Here is a 5400-nt window from a genome sequence, read left to right on the forward strand (position 1 = left end):
CCTAGTTTGGAACTGCTGCTGCCGGCTCACCCCATCTGTGGGGACGTCTATTCCCTCTGCCTCCCTCTAGCTGGGGGGTTTCCCTTCTGCACCTACCTGGCAGGGCAGCCCCTGTCTGAAGCCCTGATCCTGTCCCAGTTTTGTCCCTCTGCCCATCCCGCCCCTCCGATTTCCCCCCTTCAGGGGGATTTTCCGGCCTTTGATTGCAAGGAGCAGATTCTGATGGTGCGTGAGGGCAGCAGCTTGCAGCTGTTACTGAGCATGTGAGAAGAGCATTGGAAGAGAAGAACAGCCAGACTGGGTCACACCAAAGCTCCATCTAGCCCAGTGTCCTGTCGACCAACAGCGGCCGGTGCCAGGTGCCTCAGAAGGAATGAACAGACAGGAACATCCAGTGAGCCACCCCCTGTCCCCCAATTCCCAGCTTCTGAGAGACAGAGGTTAGGGGCACCATCCCTGCCCACCCTGGCCCATAGCCACTGATGGACCTGTCCTCCACAGAAACACAGAATCATAGACAATTAGGGTTGGAAGAGACCTCAGGAGATCATCCAGCCTAACCCCCTGCTGAAAGCAGGACCACGAATCTCTCTAGTTCCCTTTTCATCACAGGACCCTGCTCAGGAACAGTTGCAAGTTCTAACAGGAAACAGCTTCAGAAAGAAGGGCAGCTCCTCTTCCTCCTCCCCTCCCATGGGGATGAGCAGCCCCCCAACTGCCTCTCTGCCCCGGCCTCCTTCAACCCATTGCCCCCTTTAGCCTCCCCCAACTTCCCCCATCGCCCCTTCAGCCTCCCCAACTTCCCCATCACCCTCTTCAGCCTCCCCCAACTGCCCCCATTGCCTGCTTTAGCCCCCCCAAATGTCCCGTTCCCCCATCTCCCCCTTCAGCCTCCTCCAAACTGTTCCCTTCCCCCGATCGCCCCAGTCACCTCCAGCCCCCCGTTGCCCTCTTCAGCCTCCCCCAACTCCCCCCCCACTGCCCAGGCTCCACCACTCTCAGGTTCCCTTCCCCACAACAATCTGCTTCCTCACCATGGGGAACAGGAGCAGAAAATGCTTTTGAAAAAACCTTCTACAAAGTAAAAAGTAAAACAAGCCAAGCAACCCCCTCCCTGGCTTTGTGCTGGGTGCCCAGCTGTGGGCTTGTGTTGGCCAAAGGGGCAAGTTGAATCTTTAGCAGAGAATTCCTTTCTCCATGGTGTTAGCTAAGCATTGCTGTTAAATGTCAGCCGACGAATGCAGCATTTGAAACAATCTGACTCTAAATCCCCTGCCCTCTCAGTTGCTGTAGTTCTCACATCCTCTGCTCTTGTGATGTCACCACATGACATGGTGTCTTATTCTCATAGTGTCCTGTGGGTTAGACAGGACTTAAGTTTATGAGATAAAAACTGAAGCATAACTCCGTCCCTTCCTCCTTTTGACTTTGGAAAAATAAATTCTGTCCCCTCCCCCAGTCCCAACCCAGCCCCACCGGCGCTGCTGCGGCTTGGAGACAGGTGCCCTCTCACCTGGCCCTGAGCTGCTGTGGGGAGAGAGGGTTGGAGGGGGGAGTCCTCTCTCCCTGGGGCAACCTGCTCCCCAATCTATTCATTCCCTGCCCCACCCCAGAGCCCTCACCCCCTGCACCCCAACCCTCTGCTCCAGCCCTGACTCCCTTATCCCCAGCCCCACCCCAGAGCCTGCACTCCCAGCCGGAGCCCTCACACCACTGCGCCCCTACCCTCTGCTCCAATGCTGAGACCCTCATCCCTAGCCCCACTCCAGAGCGTGCACCCCCAGCCGGATCCTCACCCCCCCGCACCCTAACCCTCACCCCCCGAGCCCCTCCCACACTCCAAACCCTTCAGCCTCACCCCTGCCACACACCATCCATGTGCAGAATGAATTTTGTAAGGAGCGCAATATGCAGGTGATGTGTCACACCTCACCTCCATATTTGTGCCCAAAACAAAATTCATTCCGCACATGGACATAACAAATTAGAGGAAACACTGCTCTCAGTGTTCAGCCTCTCTCTCACATCTTGAATTTCATACATTGAGTGATCAGAATAAAGTGCCCTCAAGTGAGCTAGAGACCAACAGTGGTTCATAGTAATTATTCAGCAAGTATTTTAGAAGACCTAGAACATTAGAGGAAATCATGACCTGCCAAGAGACAATTAATGGAGAGAAGCAGCCAGATTAATTCTATGATTCTATGATTCTATGATCTTCTTGGATCTGAGCATCCCCTTCCACACTGTGCGCTTCCTGCAGCGAGTCCACCCGGACGGGGCCCTGCACCCCAACTCGGCAGTCAGCAGTGACTCTCAGCCAGCTAGTAAAACAGAAGGTTTATTAATTGACTGGAATGCAGCGGGTAGAATAGAACTTGTTAGCAGAGAAATCAGTGACTTTCAGCCAAGTCCATCCAGAAGCTCTGGACACACCCTCTACCACACCTCCCAAGCAGACTGCCTAGCTTCCAACAACCCGACCTCTGGCACCCCCCATTGCTCTGCCTCCTTGGCTTTGTCCTGCTTGCCAGGCAAGTTACCTGGGCGTCACTTGGGTGTAGTCCCCATCCTGGGTATCAGGTTACAAAGAGCACCAGTCATAGCATATGTGCAGGCAGCTGGAGCAGCCCCACCTGCCCCAGAGGTCTCAACCAAAGTCACACACCCCTATTCCCACCACCGAGGTATTAGTGCAGCATGCAGGGAAACTGAGGCACACACAGTATTCATGCAAAACAGTAAAATTCACATAGGCTCAACAGTAAGACACACATACACCATAACAAGGGAAAATTCCCGCTTTGTCACACTGATGCTTTAGATTCCTGCTGTCTCTGTCTTGGTACATCATTTCACCCCACTTCTCTATACTAGCTTATCTTTTTTTCTTTCTCTCTAGTCTGTTCCAAGTCTGGCCGGCCATAAAAATGACTCAGCTCTGTTATACGCTGTACTCGGCACCACAGGCTGAAGCAGCGTGAGCAGCATCTCTCTGGGAATGAGAAAGCTACAGTGAGATGTTCTCCCAAGTCCATTGCATGAGTCAGGATCCAGGGGCCGAAAGCGCTAGCTGGCCTTGTGTCCTGCCTGCAGCATCTGAGACAGAAGCTTCTGTTGTTTTCCATCCCTCCTGGGTGGCTGCCATGACAGCAGTGCTAACCTTAACAAAAATGACTGTGGATCTACTATTCCATATTGAACGGCCTTTCCCGTTCCTCCAGAAAAGCTATTGGGGGGCAGATCTGATGGAGCTATGGCACCAGCTGAGGGGTTGCCTCTTCTTGCTAGCAGGAGATTTGGGGCATGATTTTCCACACTCACACTGTTGAAGATCAGTATTAACTCAGTGGAGTTGCAGCAGTCTGAATGAGAGGAAACTTGACCCATGCAGATGAGCTGTTTCTTAATGAGACAGTGTGGGGGGTGGGGGGTGGAGAAAAGGGGAAACTGAAAGGAGAGATAGTAATATGTAAGCAGAACAGCAAGAGATGAGTGTCAATCTCTGTCATGGAGTGTGGGGGAGTCAAGGCCCTGCGCCCCCACCATGACTCTCAGCCAGCCGGTAAAGCAGGTTTATTTAGATGACAGGAACACAGTCCAAGACAGGTTTTTGCAGGCACAGACAACAGGATCCTCCCCAATTAGATCCATCTTGGGGTCCCAGGAGCACCACTGCCGCCTTGGGGGGTCAGACCCCTGTCTGTGCTTCCCTCCATTCCCCAGCCAGCTCCTGAAAACCCCCTCACTCCCCAGTGTCTCCTCCGCCAGGCCTTTGTTCAGCTTCCCAGGCAGAGGTGTCACCTGGCCTCTAACCCCTTCCTGGGTTCTCACATTACATGCTCAGGCATCTTCCCTCAAGGCCAGTCTCCCATCTCCCAGTGCACACCTTTCTCCCAGGCCAACACCCCCCACGCAGCATTCACAGACCACAGTAAGCAGGGGCGGCTCTAGGAATGCGGCCGCCCCAAGCAGGGCGGCGCGCCGCAGGGGGCGTGCTACTGGTCGCCGGTCCCCCGACTTCAGGGGACCTCTTGCAGACGTGCCTGCGGAGGGTCCGGTGGTCAGCTGGTGGGGGGAGGGAGGTGAGGAGATCAGCGAGCGACAGGGTGGGGAAGATGGGGAGGGGGGGGCCCTTGAGGGAAGAGAAGGAGCAGGAGCAGTGCTTTCATAGATGAGGTGCAGCAGGGGGCAAGCCATCATGCCTGCGGGAGGTCCACCGGAGTCGCGAGACTAGCGCACCCTCCGCAGTCATGCCTGCGGGAGGTCCACCGGAGCCGCGAGACTACCGCACCCTCCGCAGTCATGCTTGCGGGAGGTCCACCGGAGCCGCAAAACTAGCGCACCCTCCGCAGTCATGCCTGCGGGAGGTCCGCTGGTCCCGCGCCTCTGGTGGACCTCCCGCAGGGATGACCGCGGAAGGTCCGCCGGAGCCGCCTGCCGCCCTGCCGGGAAAATGCGCACTGGGGTCTGGAGCTGGCCCTGACAGTAAGAACTGTCCCAGTGCGTCACACTCTCATTTTCTGTCTCTGAGTGACCTTGGCACCAAGCGCCCTGCTCTTCGCTGACCTTGGCTATTATCGTCCCAGGCTAGATGTGACCTTCCTGCTTTGCAGGCTTAAGCTTCTTATTCTGTTAGTCACCATTTCTTTCCCCTTTCCTTTTGTCCTATTTTAAGGAGCAAATCCCTTACGCGAATAGGAGGAGGAAGCAATTGCCCTGAATGGGGAATTAAATTTACCAGGCAACCACAGATATAGATGCTGGTCTCATTTACACTAATGTCCCAACATTGGCATCCATCGAGTTACTCCTGTTTTGCACCAAACATGAGATCAGAATCAGGCCCTTTGCCTCCCCAGACACTGTTTTTCCATGATTATCTTGGGATGGGGCAAGGTGGGTCAGTCCGAGAGAAAAACCAGCGGGCCCAATTCATTACCTCACCTGCACAGACGCAAAAGGGGTGGAAATTGCTCCCAAATCAGAGTGGTAGGTTTTTATTTCCATTTTTAATAAGCCCTCCCATTGGCTCTTTTGATCAGAGGCCCATTCCCTTTCTTTTACGTATGCAGGGAGGCTTTTTTAATCCCTTTACAGGTAAACCAAACAGAGAATAGCCACCAAGAGGGACTATATAGCTAACTGGCTGGCTGGGTGTCCACAAAATGGAGCTACCCCCCAACCCACATTTATCACAGCAGCTAAGAGGGAAGTGGGAGGGAGGCACTCCTAGGCCTGGCCTACACTGGGTGGGTGGAATGGGGTCAATGTAAGATACACAACTTCAGCTAGGGGAATAGCTTGCCTGAAGTCGAAGTCTCTTATTTCGACTTACCTCCCGTCCTTGCGTGGCTCCCCCGTCGATGACCGAGGCTCCCCCTGTCGACTCCGCTACCG

This window comes from Mauremys reevesii, linkage group 21 (assembly GCF_016161935.1).
Source record: "Mauremys reevesii isolate NIE-2019 linkage group 21, ASM1616193v1, whole genome shotgun sequence".
Taxonomy (NCBI): domain Eukaryota; kingdom Metazoa; phylum Chordata; order Testudines; family Geoemydidae; genus Mauremys; species Mauremys reevesii.